Consider the following 16,430-nt stretch of genomic DNA (forward strand, 5'->3'; position numbering starts at 1 on the left):
AGTAACTAGTTGAAATATATTTGTTTATGTTTATAGTGCAATTTATTTACGACCTAAAGCTTAGGTAATTGGTGTTAATGAACAGTGTGTTTGACACCAAAGCTGTCAAATGAAGCCATGTACTTAATGGGTCACTTAATTTGACAGTTTACATAGCTAGATGAACTTCCTGTTCATGGAAGAATTACGAATTTGCCGGTATTTCAAAGGAATATTACTTATGAAATCAATCTCAAGGCTAAGAAATACGGGTGAAATCGGGTCTTTCGGAATTCCCGGGTTATTTCAATGACCCGGCGGGTGTCCGGGTGATCCCTCAGAATTGTCAAAATCTCGGGTCACACCCGCAGAAAACGGGTCAGTTGACAGGTATGATATTATTGTGTATGGTATTAAATAAGATATTTACCTCAGTAAATTGATTTGTTTTTTATGCAACTTCATTTGGATGTCAATAATCTGAATTGAGTTTTATTATTGAAAAAAAAGGGCATACATTTCTTTCCACAGTGTTCATTCTGTGGTGCTATTTAAAAAAAGAAAACTTTACAAATGTGGAAAAATAAAATTACATTTTGATCAAAACTTTTCAATTTTACTGACATTTTATATTTATTATAAAAAAATAAAGTGCAAATGTTTTACATTTCTTAACCAGTGCATGTTGAATTATTGAAACAGCTGTAAAACTTCAGATAAACTTCTCAAATAACAAAAAAGAGGTGAAAAGTGACATATTTTCCCAATCATCAGTCCAAATAATATCTTGTAGTCAAAACCAAGAATTCATACTTCAAGACAACTTAGTGATAAATGATTATGTATATATGCATTTTCATAAAAGTATTACAATATTTTACAAATTGTTTCAAGAATTAAGATCTTATGTACCTTAAATATCTTCAAAATTTCTTATATGTTTGCTGCAATACTAATGTGTGGTTATCAATTTTTGTGCAATTTATAGTGTTTTCCTTTACATCCAAAGTTATACATGGGTTTACTTATTCCTTTCCCCTCAACTTTTTTTATTCAAGCACCACTGATGATTCTTATGCAGGCGAACATGTGTCTGTCATAACAAATTACAAGCCTGGTTTCTTTGGATATTTTTTAAACATTTACTTTATTTTTTTTATTTTTTTGGCTGTTTTTGACTGTGGTCAGATTTGATCAATTTTAAAAAGGGTAAATCACTTGTAGCAAGCTGTGGAACTGACCAAAGAATTATTGAAGATCTGTTTACATGTACACACAGTTTGTCGGTTTGTAAACATTAATGTTATTTGAAATCAGGTACTATATAAAAAAGATTGCTGTTATTAAATAATCTATTTATTTATTTGTGGGCTAAATTTTGTTTAGTTACACACAATGTGTTTATATTAGCTAGGATAAAATCTGTATTTTTTTTATGGACTTAAATTTGATCAAATTTGTCTTTTGTGATCATTCATTTCTAAATATTTTAACTTTATCAGTTATAGAATATATAAGATGTAACAGATTCAGCTTTGAATTAATAATAATATGTTGTTTCTGCTTGCAGACTTTTTGACTTATTATATCAGGATTTTTTTCAAATGAACAGACTGCAAGCTCAGACACCTGACAGATATAGAATAACAACAATATTCATAGAAAGTAATAATTGTTGTATTTTTGGCTCAGATTAATCCACTTTCAAAAATTGTTTGATTGTTGACATTTTTTTAATTCACAGATGGAATTTTTTTTTTTTTTTTTTTTTAATGTTTATATATTTGATTGAAATCTTTACATTTGCTAGTTTAAACATCGATTACTGGTACCTTAATTTAATTTTCTGTTCAAAATAAAAATTAGTTTTCTCTTTAGGAGATTCTAGATACCGGTACAAGTTTCATGTTTCATACGGCTTTATGAACATCTTTTGAAGGTATGTACATCTGAAAGTCTGTACAGCTTCATTTCCTCATGATGTTCTACAAAACAAGACACAAGCCTGCTGAGAATGTTCAGCACAATTGATCTCGGTAAAAATTTCATTCTTCAATCTGCATGCCTACATCTTTTAAACTGATGATTTTGTGATCCTCTGTAAAAAAAAACAAAAAAAAAACGTAAATATATTCTAAATAAAATTTCTTGTTAACAGTTGACAATACACATTTCATACATTTTCATTTTTTTTTTACATTTAGGGTTTGTTTTAACTACTGTTCTCAAACATATATATCACTTATTAAGTTTTGGTAGTGTCACATAATCAGTGAATAGCTTCTTCATGAAAACAGTGTTAACTAGTCCAGTCTCAAAACAATGTGAAAGGTTCGGTGCATTGGCAACATACTTGTCAACACATTAGCAATTCGTCCCTTTGTTTCAATCCAATGAACAGTTAACTCTCCGACTTTTATCATGTCCTTAATGCAACTAATTTCCAATCTCAGTCTCTTTTCAAATACATTTTTTCTTTGAATGTATGGCCTCAAAAATGTCCTTTTTGTCAATCACACATTGAACAGGAATACCTCCCTCTTGATGTACATTTCTTGAGAATTAGCTCGTTATACAGAGTAGGTACTGATCTTGCACAATCAATACCATCTGCTAAAGCCAGTGTTTCTCTAGCTAGTGTACTTCTAATTTTCTTGGATTGCGAGGTAACTGGGTTGATTTTCCCATTTACTCCAAGTACCATAATTACAAACCCTCATTGACTTCGTCCATCTGAGGGTTTCTTAAAGAAGCATCAGTATATTCTAAAAATAGATAGTTAACAGAACATCTTTAAAGTCTGTGATTTTATAAAGCATTGAATACATTTTTAACAAGATTCAATAAGATTTAATAAGTACCTCAAGTTTGTACACAAATTGTACATAGAAAACATATTGTCTTATTTCGTATCTGCCATGTGCCTAGCACTTGTTCTTACAGTTGTCACACATTAATAATTCACATTTGACACATTTCCAGTGGATGATTTACTGTCTTTGGCAATTGTACATTGTTATACACAGATTGTTTCTAAACAAACAAATTGTCTCTTGTTTTACCTGGCAGGTCCCTGGCAATTTTTCTAAAACTTGCCACACATAAGTGATTCACATGTACTACATTTCCAGTGGATTGTATTCTGTGCTTGAAGTTTGTACAGTTTTTATCTGCCAAGTCCACAAAGAACACTAGCACTTTTTCATACAGTTGTCACACATAAGTGATTCACATGCAATACATTTCCATTGTATTTTGTTTTCAAAAGTTTGTAAACAGATTGTAATAAAAAAAAATGTTTCAGTTTTTTATCTGCTATGTCCATGGATGACACTGGCACTTGGTCTGAAAGTTGGAACAGAAAAGTGAGTCACATGTGCTAAATTTCCAGTGGATTGTATTCTGTCCTTGAAGTTTGTACACAGATTGTTTATAAAAATCAAATTTTTCTCATGTCTTATCTGTGTTTTCCATGGATAACACTGGCACTTTTCTTACAATTGTTACACATTAGCGAGTCACATGTGCTACATTTCCATTGTATTCTGTTTTCAAAAGTTTGTACACAGATTGTAATTTAATGTCTCAGTTTTTTTTCTGCCATTTCCATGGATGACACAGACACCTATTCTTGCTGGTTGTCACACATTATTGATTCACATGTACTACATTCCCAGTGGATTGTATTCTTTCTTTAAAGTTTGTACACAAGTTGTATATTTAAACAAATTTGTCTCAGGTTTTTTTTCTGCCATGTCCACAAAAGACACTGCCACTTATTCTGAAATTTGTCACAGAAAAGTGAGTCACATGTGCTACATTTCCAGTGGATTGTTTTCTGTCTTTGGCAATTGTAAATAAAAAAAATTAATACACAGATTTTACAAAAACTAACAGATTGTTGCATGTTTTTTCTGCCAGATCCCTGACGCTTGTTCTTAAAGTTGTTACACAAAAGTGAGTCACATATGCTACATTTCTATTGGATTGTATACTTTATTTAAAGTTTCAATCTGCCATGCCCATGGATGACACTAGCACTTTTTCTTAAGTTGTCACACATCAATAAGTCACATTGTAAACATTTCCAATGGATTGAATTCTGTCTTTGAATTTTTATTTTAAACATGATAAAAAAAATAACTCGATACATTTATACATATTTTTTTTATAATAATCATTTCAAGCACAAAAATAGTTTAATGTCCATGCAAGAACACTGGTTTTAACTTTCTGTTTGTGAAGTGAGTTTATTGTTTTATACAAAAAAGAGGTCTTTATAGTCCTTAGATTTTCATAAAGAAAGCTAATAAAACTGCTACTGTATTATCATACAGTATGAATTTGACATATGTTATAAGTTTTTGATATTCAATTTCTGTGTGGAAGTCCTGGTATTTGAATTTGAAAAGCTGAATAATCAAGAGGAAATATGGAATGTTTTCTCTATTTTTCTGCAGATGATACACATCAGAATACTGCAGTCCATACACTTCCATGTAACAGTCTGTCTGTAAAGTCAGCATTTACACAACAAAAGGTCACAACTTAAACATTTCCATTTTTTTCTGTGTCTGTACAGTTAGTACACATGGGAATTGCGCAATTTTCACACTCCAATTTTATCTTTTGTGTTTTTCTTGTTTATCGCACAAAAAAACGTCACAATTAATGCATTTTCATTTTATTTTTTCTGTGTAAGAAATTATTTCTATTTCTTTTGTCTGTACAGTGAGTACAAATGAGAATTTGGCATTCTTCACTTCCATTTCATCTTAAGTGTTTTACGAGTTAAGGCACAATAAAAGTTCACAGTCTAAACATTTCCATTTAATTTGTCCTTTGTGATAAAAAAAAATGAAAAATATTATTATCTGTGTTTCTACAGTATTAAAGAACACATGAGAATTTCATATTTATTTCACTTCCATTTTATAGTTTGTGTTTTTCTAGTTTATAGCAAAATATTTAATGGATTTTTAAAGCATTTTTACGTAATGTTTTTGTTTTTTGTTTCTTGATTTATTTCACAATAGAATTTCACACTTCCATTTTATAGTTTGTTTTCCCCCAGATTCCTGTTTAATTAGTGTACAATAAATAATCACAGTCAATACACTTCCATTTAATTGGTTTTTAGTTAGTGCTCTTGGAAAGTTTGCATTTTTGTTTGGGAAAAAAAATGTTTTAAAAAGTTCTAGTTGTTTTCTTTGTGTGTCTGCATATCTGCAGTGAATGCATTTTATTAATTAAAACACAAACATCACATGATCAGTTTTCGTTTCTTTTGTTTTTTTAATGGTCTTTTATTTGAGGGGTCTGACCAAATATCAAGCCAAATATCAGAGTCGTATGGAACTTAAATTAAAACTAAGATATTTGAATTCAAAGGAAAAAAATAGATTAAAAAATCTTTTTTTTTTTTTAATTAAGATGGATGTAGTCTTAAATAGAAAAACAACTTGCAGTTTTGCATTTTAAAGTCTTAAAGTGATGGCATATAATGAAAAAGAATATATATACATTGTAAAACGGATTTTACTGTGGCACAGATGAAAAGTTCACAGTCAATGCATTTCCACTTTATGTTTCTTGATTCTGCAATTGGAACATAAGTTCATTTGACTCATAATTCAGTACTTTTCTTTTTTTTTTTTAAATCAGTCCACACTTCCCTGTCTTAATTTTATAAAGGCTTATGATAGGTGTCTGAGTTTGATTAATGAGTGAAAATGTATGTTTATTATTAAAAGACAGCATTTCTGTGTTTTGTATACATGTCAATATATATTACTAACTTGTTTACTGCAACGGGATTGAATTTGGTTATATCCAATTTACAAAAATGTCTTTACAAATTTAAGCTTTAAACAAAATCACTTTGAATGTTTATTTTTAAAATGTATTTTTATATTAACCTGTTGTCTTGTAAACAGCATGCACTTGTTGAAGAAAATGGCACAATATTGCCAATCAAAGCTTGTGAAACCGTAATGCAGTCAAACTTGTTTTCTCTTCTTTTTTTAAGAAAAAAGTATATTGGTCAGAAACTATTAAATTATCATAAAATGCAGTCTTAGTTGAAGTTGTATGAAAAATTCACAACATTACAAAAAATACATTGATAAATCTTACTAAAATCTGGTTTCTGTAAATTCAGAGTTCTGAATTAACAGCACTGGTACTTGAATTATAAATATCTGTAATAAAGACCATTACATGGCTATAGTTCAATCCAGGCCTTGTGGTCATAAAACTTTCTTGTTAGTTTTTTGTACTCGAACTCTAAAAGCAACCAATAAAAATGTTTGATTCATGTTTTGAACATGATTTTTGTGCTCCAAGCAATGAACAAAGATTAATGACGTTAACCCCAGACTTCAGTATCTGTAAAAGAAAATGTCTGCCTTCAGTATTATGTTACTTTACCTTTTATCTGTTGATTCAAGAACAATCATTGAACATGTATATATCTGTATGTAATATTTGTTTCAAAAGTCATACCAAAAGAGATAATTCACTGCTAATAATTTTTTTACAAAAATCAGTAGGTACATGTATATGGAAAAATCAATGGACATATTTTTTTAAGGTTTATGTACCCTTCTGTAGCCATTTGTGTACGAATTTTTTAAACTTCAATTGTATCAAAACTACAGATACAAGGAATAATAGAGATAGGCCATTTTGTACATATTCCAAGGGGAAACTTGATGCAAAGCATTAATTTTTTTACTGTTCCATTGCATTAAATAGAAAAAGAGGACTTTGTGGCAAATAAATCAAGATTTTTATAGAAAATCCACAGCCTTTATCCTTGTACTCTCATATTTGGCAATTTGATGACTGATATATATAGGATTATTGCATGCAGTGCTAGCATTGATTTCCTTAAAACAAGTTTATAAATGTAGTTATTGGTTAAAACAAATATAACTATGGCCAAAATCAAGTACACCTTTTAGGGTGCGCTCGACTTTAGTGACTCAGCACAAGGTGTTTTGGAATTTACAGGTTGCTTAGAACTTTTTGTAAAAAATAAACACTAGCACATCATAGAAAATCAAATGAGTAATTTATGTTTCAAATTTTATAACAAAAATCTCGGTATTAAAGTCTGTGGATTTTCTATAAAAATCTTGATTTATTTGCCACAAAGTCCTCTTTTTCTATCAAATGCAATGAAACAGTAAAAAATAATGCTTTGCATCAAGTTTCCCCTTGGAATATGTACTTAATGGCCTATCTCTATTAATTATTCATTATATCTGTAGTTTTGATACAATTGAATTTTGAAAAATTCGTACAAAAATTGCTACAGAAGGATACATAAACCTTAAGATTCTTAAATGATCATATTAAATATTCAGAGGAAATAGCCATGTCTTTTTTCCGCGTAAGTTGTCTTATTTTATATAATTTCTAAATTAAAATTTATTTTTAATATTCATATATGTAATTTGGTCTGTTCAGCATTATTCAAAACTGGCATTGTTATTCATGTTGTAAACATTTTAGAAGACTATATATCAGATTCACACTCGAACATTAAGAACTTGGTCCTATTTTCAGGTAGAAAATGTATTCATCGATTGTACTTGTTATTTTCTGATATTAAACCAATTTATTTTAAACAAAAGCTCTTGCTTAAGGTTTGTTAACTTTTGTTTTTTACTCTAATTATTTAATAGTCAAAAAGATGTAAAACATATTCATTATGGTATTTTGCCAGAAGTATTACATATATATATATATATATTATATTATAAATTCCATTTGACTTACTCAAGTGGTATTAGGTATACTATATTGCAGCAGATACATGTATATGATATTTTTAATCAGTATCCTTATTTTATGCATATCATTTGATATTATGTTGTTTCAGTTCATTTTAACTTGTTATTTATTTAATTAGAAAATTAAATGGTTTAATTGTATTTGTAGTTTTATTTATATTGATCTCCTATGGTTGCGGCATATTTACGCATCCACCGACTGAGGCTTTCAAATGGTTAGGTTTGAGCATTGTGGATGAACGTTAACACAGTACATGGCGTAATACACTTTTCGAGATCAATAAAAACTTTGTAACACTGAAGATTATGTACTTAGATATAAGATTTGGTATGAGTGCCAAAGAGACAACTCTCCATTCAGGTTACAATTTATAAAAGTTATCCATTATAGATCAAAGTATGGTCTTCAACAGGGAGCCTTGGCTCATACCAAACAGCAAGCTATAAAGGGCCCCCTAAAACTGTCTATTTCACAATACACTCAGGGCCCATAAAATTTATAAAGTGTTTATATAATCATTTTATTGTTTTAACTTATGATTTTCTATAAATGAATTCAAGATTTCATGAACATGCCAATGTAACAGTGATTCACTAGACAACAATGAATGGAGATGATCAACTGCATTAAGACAGAAATGCAGTAGCATAAGCAATCTAAAAATTACAGTAGTCTGAACGAAAGTACCAGTAAATGCCATATAAAAAATGATATGCTGTGGTTAATACGTACCGATTATCAGGTTATCTGCATGTTGATATCGTAAAATATCAGCTGCGAGACATAATATGAAGCTTTTTGTTGAGTGAGCATAGCGAACGAGATCAAAAAGCCTTCATATAATGTCAAGCAGCTGATATTTTACAATATCAATATGCAGATAATCTGATAATCGATTTATCGGGCTATATTTGCGTGTTTCAGAATTGTTTTCTTTGTTTCACCAGCACACAAAAGATGACTTGATAAGTTCGGGTTAAAGTTATTAACGTCAGTTCAACCATTATGACGTCGCTGATATGTCCGGGTCAAAGTTATTAAGGCCGAGTCAACGTATTTGACTTCACAAAGACATGATACGGAATAATATTAAGAGCTGAACAGAGTGATATAGACAGTGGGATGACCGATAAATGTGAAAGGTTGAGCTAGCTATAACAATGTTATGAATGCTATGGCAAAGCTAATTACTAGGAAACACAGATCAAGTTTGAATTTTGGTGTTGTCACTTTTACAGTTATTAGATACAAGAAGATGTGGTATGAGTGCAATGCAGACATCTTTCCATTTAAATCACAATTTGTAAAAGTAAACCATTAAAGGTCAATGTACTGCCTTCAACACGACATCTTGGTGTTCACCAAACTGCAACCTATAAAGGTCACAACAAATGACTAGTGTAACAACATTCAAATAGGCTGCCCTTCTCAAATGGAAAAAATGCTGAATTTTTCATTTCATCTTTGACTTCAGTTTGCCTTAACCAATCTCAGAGGCGGATTTAGGGGTGGGCCCCCCCTTTTTGGGAAAATATTTGGTAGCTTATATAGGAAATCACTAAAGCGTGACTGGAGCAGGCCCCCTCTTAGGTCAGTCAGTGTGCCCCCACTTATGAAAATTCCTGGATCCGCCACTGAATGCTGTGAAACTTACACACAATGCTTAAATGCAAATTTGGAAATTGTCAATTTAAAAAAATTCTTAAGGGTTCCGCGGAACCCAGTGTCTCGCCTCCTTATGCTGTTAATTGCAGGCTCAACAAAAGAGGAATAAAATCAATAAAAATATTCCTCTTGATACTATCTTATGATTCTAAGAAGCTTCTGTCCAAGTTTGGTAAAAATACAATATGTTTTGAAAAATTTAACTGCAGACTGTCTGTAACGTAAACTGGAAGAAAAACTAAGTCCATTTATAAGTAAAATACAGATACACAGGTACAAAATTTTTTACAAAATTTTCTTATAGATACTAGCTTTTGATCATAAACAAGCTTCTGTCCAAGTTTGGTACAGGTCCAAAATAGTATAAGAAAGTTATTAAAATTTTTAAAACTTCAACCACAGAGTGAATGCATTGTTTTCTTGCAGAAAATCTAAGTCCATTTAAAAGTAAAATGCACAAAAAAATGGATTTATTTGTTAACAAAATTTACTTCTGGATACTATGTTATGATCATAAACAAGCTATTGTCTAAGTTTGGTACAAACCCAGGATAGTTTTAAGAAAGTTATTAAAATTTCAAAAACTTTAACCACAGAGTGAATGTAATGTTTCCTGGCAGAAAAACTAAGTCCATTTATAAGTAAAATAAGGAAAAAATGGAATTCTATTTTCACAAAATTTACTTCTGCACACTATGTTATGAACATAAACAAGCTTCTGTCCAAGTTTGGTAGAAATCCAGTTTAGTTTAAGAATGTTATTAAAATTTCAAAAACTTTTAACCACAGAGTGAATATTTGTTGACGCCGCCGCCGACGCCGACGGAATGTAGGATCGCTATGTCTCGCTTTTTCGACTAAAGTCGAAGGCTCGACAAAAATCTAGAAAGAGTTATGTCTATTATTAACATTATATGCAAGCTGGGGCATCATCTTTCCCCATTGGCACATTCTGTATTATTTTATAAAAGTAAAAGGGAGATCCAGAAATGCTGTGAAAACGTTTTTTTAAACCTTGCAAAGAAATCATTTGGGAAGTATTTTCTTTACCTGGCCTTTCACATCTGGACTGAAAGCATTAATACCTCAAAAATATTGATGAAAATACTGTTTTCTCTACTGTTTATGATCTCTTTACAGTAAGTCAGTTGAATGTGTTAGTAGATACCGAAGTCATGAAAGATTTATTCTTTTTATGTGATGGGTTTCAATAATAGCTTTAAGTAACTGAGTTCTCTTTCATCAGTACTTTGTGTCTTTTTTTGTGACTGGTTCTGTTCTTCTAGTTAATCTAATCTTTGGGCTTGCCTTTACAAAGTCGAAATAAACAGACTTAGGCTTTCTGTATCTGGCCCTGGTGTCAACAATCCATTACTGTGTGATAAGTGGGTACAGGGAGAACCGCCCCTCCGTCAGTCTGTCCGTCAGTCCTGTTTCTTGTCATCGCAACTCCTCTCAAACCACACAACAGAATTTCACGAAACCTTTTCAGATAATAAGGACATACTATGTAGTTGTGCATATTGACGGGAAATTGCGATTCAATTTTTTTTCTAGGAGTTACGCTCCTTTGAACTTATTTACTTTTAATGTACTACTGCAACAGTTTGTCATTGCAACTCCTCTCAAACCACACAACAGAATTTCACGAAACCTTTTCAGATAATAAGGACATACTATGTAGTTGTGCATATCGATAGGAAATTGCGATTCAATTTTTTTTCTAGGAGTAACTCCCCTTTGAACTTATTTGCTTCAATGTACTTCTGCAACAGTTTGTCATCTCAACTCTGAAACCACACAACAGAATTTCATGAAATTTTGTAGATAATAAGGACATACTATTTAGATGTGCATAATGGCAGGAAATTAATTTTTCTTATACAATTTGTTTTACTTACACTTATTTAATTTCTCCAATGACAATGTGGGGACGTGGGGTATGTGAGCGTGCTCACTAAGGTTCTTTAATTGGCAGAAAATTTTACAGTGTACATTTACAAGTTTGTGAAAAGGTCAGTTGAGAAGAACATCTAATGCAGTTGTATTACCATTTGCAATTCTTATTTCTATGGATGATATATTGCTTGTCCCTCATAAATGTTCATTGACAGAAAATTTTGGATAGTTTTTAAGTTAAAAGTTATGTGTTTTTAAAGAGAATCACTTGTTGTCAATGGTATTTTGTATCCAACTGTATAAGCATTGGCATATCTCCATTCAGGTTTAATCCACCATTTACTACATACAGATATGCCTGTACTAAGTCAGTAATATGACAGTTGTTTTCCATTTGTTCGATGCGTTTTATTTTGCCATTTGATATAAGACTTTCTGTTTTGAATTTTCTGATGTTTAACCTTTTTTGCATATTGATTGGAACATAATATGTCTTCAATGTAGCCTGGCTGACAAGGTAACATATTGAAGCAGGAAAACAGTATACTACTTCAGTCGTTGGATCTCTTTTAAATCTGTCTTATCAAGATTCGATTATAACTATCTTCAACATACAATTGCTTGTTTGTTTCTCAATGTTGAAGGCCTCCATTCCATATAATTATTATTTTTATAAACTTTCTGTTTTAACTAACATATCAGAATATATAATACCCCTATAGTAGCAGTTCATACAATTGAGTGTACCTAAACAAATTATGCCAGTCATCTGGGAAAGGTTTTTCCATCTGCTTTTGGCAAATTTCATTTTTTTCAAAATCATTATCATTTTCACTAAGTTGAACAGAAAATATGATAACATAAACAGCAAAATATTTGATTTTTTAAACTTTATTATTGTATCTCAGTGAGAATGAGCAAGGAATATACAGACCACAATATCAACACACTGAGATCCACAAATGATTATCTCCCCTTTCAATGAGACAGATTATTGGTTAAAACATAACAAGTTGAAAGGTCATATAAATTTAGAGCAATGTTACTGGTCCATGTTTATACAGAAAATGAAATTGAACAATACATACAGAAATGCAATAAGAAATGATAAATAAAATTGTACTTTTTATCTAATATTTGGGATAAACTGTGTGTTGCAAATACTAATTGAGATGATACCAAATTCCAAGAAATTTTTATGTTTTGATTTTTGCTTGTTTATTAATAACTGAACTTTTAATTTAGCTATATAAACTGCAGCTTGTAAAATAAGCAGATAAAAATGTTGTGTAAGTGTCAACATATATATATAACCTATCTACCAAACTTATTTTTTGAAATCCAGGTTTTCGAATTACATTTTATTTAGTTCTGAATATTTACTTATAAAAATTTATTCCTATGATTGCATTATTTTTCTATATTACAGTATTTCAGGATACAGAAACAATATATTTACACAAATAGGCTTTCTACATTTGTAATGAAAAAGAACTACTATTGCACAATTCAAAGTTACATTCTTTCAAAACAGAAATCTCTTAAAACATATTAAATTCAAGTTGAATTTATAAAAAGTTAAGAAAACAGCATGCACTACACTTTGTACTACACTTACAAGTTTGTTAAATATTTTTTTTTAATTAATGGAGGAAAACCCATGGACTTTAAATAACAACTTGTATCTTAGCATAAGCCATTTTCATAAATGCTTCTTAGCAACACAGATTATTCAAATTCCAATATCAGCTTTATAAAAAAGAACAAATAGTTTTTTGTAATACTTCTACCATTGAGCAATCTTTGATCCATCACTTTTGATTTCAAATTACCTCCCCTTTCCAATGTCTAAATGTAGTTTGCTAATTTATTGACAATCCAAATAAGCCAAATACCAATTGGCATTTATAGTGCAGATATGTTTCAAATTTCAAAACAAACAAACATATTTGCAATAAATTCATAAAAGTCAGTGCATTATCTACTGTGTGTTAAACTCTCTAATATTTCATTGTCCAATCAAAAAGACAATAAAATGGTCATTGAAATTACATTTGGTACCAGAAAAACCCTAAACAATACCATCATCAGAGATAAAAATTACATAAGCAATGGTAATTTCATTTGATTATCATTCAAAATCATACATTATGTTCTAATATCTTACAGACAATTAATAAAGCACTGAGAGAAAAATTACATAAGTATTAGTAATTTCATCTGATTATCATTCAAAATCATCCATAATGTACTAATATCTTACAGACAGCTCAAGACAATTACTAAAGCACCATTTACTCTGAAGCTTACAATATATTAATTCCAAACAGATTTTATCTTTAATTGAAGTGCAACACACTTGAGGAATAAATCTACTGGTCCTATTGTAATCACAGAAACCAATGCATCTGACCTTTGATCAACTGAAAACATACAAGCTAGTTATTAAAGGCTAAAAGATTGCCTGCAGCTGACTTTGAAGCACCACTTATACATTTAAGCTAGCTATCAATAAAACATATGAATGACTTTGAATCAATGCATGGAAATGCTTTAAAATCAAATGCAATGGAGATTATGATTTATTTACAAGATGAGATGATTAATATATCAAAAAATATGAATATAAGAGAAATTCAATAAATATATTATGCAAATATCACATGATTTATTATGAACTGCTACTAAAAATGTTTAATCTATACATAAAATCTCAGTCTAATTCAATATTAAAAGGTCTTTTTACAAGATTATGACAATACTTTGATTTAAGTTAAATTTAAGCTTAAATAATAAAGAGTAAATTATTTGTCTAGTAAACTTACAAAATAGTTTTAATAAAAAATTCATAAGCTGGATCTTAAGATTCCATGAAAGTGTCATTGAAAATAAGTCAGTGGTTTTAGATAGGTTACAAACACAAAATGCCTTCCCCCTTTGTAGATGTGTTGATATGGCAAGGTCCATTTTATGCAAAAGAAAAGAAACAAAAAGTTGTTCAACATTGGAATGTTATTACCATTCTTGGAAGTTACATTGATATAAAATCACTGGTTATGACATGAGAATGTATAGATACACAAATTTATATGGCAAATCAACCCTTAACTTCGACAAGAAATATAAAAGTGACTTGCTCAAAATATATTCAAACCATAGTGTGAAGATACTATCATAACTATGCAAATTCCAAAGGATGAAAAATTTACGGAAATTGCCAAAAGTTGAAATTTTGTTCATAAATTCACATTTTACATTTCTCTGCATGATAGAAATGTTTTAAGAGAATTCTTGTTGCTAAGGAGACGATGTTAATAAATTGAGTAGTTACTTTGTAGATGCAGGACTTATTTTTATTAGAATTGTTGAGAGTTACTAAAACAAAACAAAAAACTTTTTTTCTTATAATGAGTTCTAATTATAAATATAGTTCAAATACTCAACTAATAAATACCTTTTTAAATTTTAAAATATACAATATTGTAAAGTATATGTTAATAATACTGCTGATAATATAATACAAAAGTTTGCAAACAAGTGGGACTTACTATTAATGATTAAGCAAATGTTAAAAAACTGATTAAAATTAGGATAACATTTTTTTCCAAAAAGTATTATAACTTTAGGTAACAATTAAGATATTTTATACAAGAATAAACATACCGGTATATGAATTCATTTTGATATACATTTAACTATTTCACGTATTTCTTTATTTTCATTTTAGGAATGTGACTTAAAAAACACTATAAATTTCACATGAAATTAAAAGTTGTTTGATTTAAATCATATATGCCAACCCCCTTTGACACAATCAGTAAGAAACTATCAAATTTTCCGTATTTTTGAAAAGTTTTCAGTAATCATTCATAAGCTACTTAAGGTGGCACGGTATTATTTGCTTTCCAGAATTTAGGTTGCTCTTTTGTGTACCCTACTTAGGTAAATGTATCTAAACAGTGTGATTGGACAAAAAATACAGTATCAACTCAACATACTTTCCCAAACTGAGTGATGAATCAGGTGTTGAAAAATATGAAATAATTTTACAAACAGATGAAAATGAATTTTGAGAATTTTTTTAAATTTTGCATTCACTGCACCATAAAAGACCTAAAAGTACTAGTGGCCTTAGGATTTTAAAAATAGCAAAAAAAGTAAACGGTCATGATACATATTCAAATTCATTTCTGAAAGGTAAAATGAAAGTACTTCAGTTAACTGTGAATGTAGAATTTTTTGCAGTGTTAGAAAGTGGTGAAAATCTAAAAAGGCTATCATTATCCCTTATGGCCCAGGAAATACTACCGTGCCACCTTAATTCATAAATGCACATTTGCCTCTTTGGAAGTCAGTTAGTTTTCAACAATAGGTTGATAACTTCCGGGAACCAGAAGCATTACATTGGCGTTTCTAAATACCGGACCAGGACGGAAAAGAAATGATAAAAATCCGCATTTTACAAAATTGAACGGCGATGATTGGTAATCCGTAACTTTTCAACTTTGACCGTAAAAGCTTAGTTTTTAGAGCAAAATCGGAAAAACTACACAAAAATCGTAATGGTTTGGCATCTATGTTTAAATTAAGCACCATAAATCTTAAAAGAAAATATACACAATTCCCATTATCAATTTCTTGTGCTCAGATAAATTGCTAGATTTTCAGACAACTAAAACTAAAATTTTAGCATCATCATTAAAATCTATCGTGTCAGACATAGAAAAACTATTGCTATGCTTTTATTATTGCAATATATGAGAAGAAAATTTTGCATACACCCTTTTCTCAGACAAAATAAACTCAAAACTGATAATAGTTCAAAATAAATAAACTGCAATAGCGCACTATACATCTTTGGTCAAATATTAAAATTAAATTAAATACATTAAAATAAACTTGCTATTTTCTACAAGCTTTAGGTATAAAAGTGACCACATTATGCATACAGAAAAACACAATACCAAAAGCTAACTTTGTTTCCCAATAAGGCAAAAATGGCTAATAAAAGTCAAATCTCATGAAGTTTTTCTGCCCTATATAAGTGGCATATGATACAAAATCTCTTTCAAACATCTTCAATTTCA

Source organism: Mytilus trossulus, chromosome 8 (genome assembly GCF_036588685.1).
Source record: "Mytilus trossulus isolate FHL-02 chromosome 8, PNRI_Mtr1.1.1.hap1, whole genome shotgun sequence".
NCBI classification, from domain to species: domain Eukaryota; kingdom Metazoa; phylum Mollusca; class Bivalvia; order Mytilida; family Mytilidae; genus Mytilus; species Mytilus trossulus.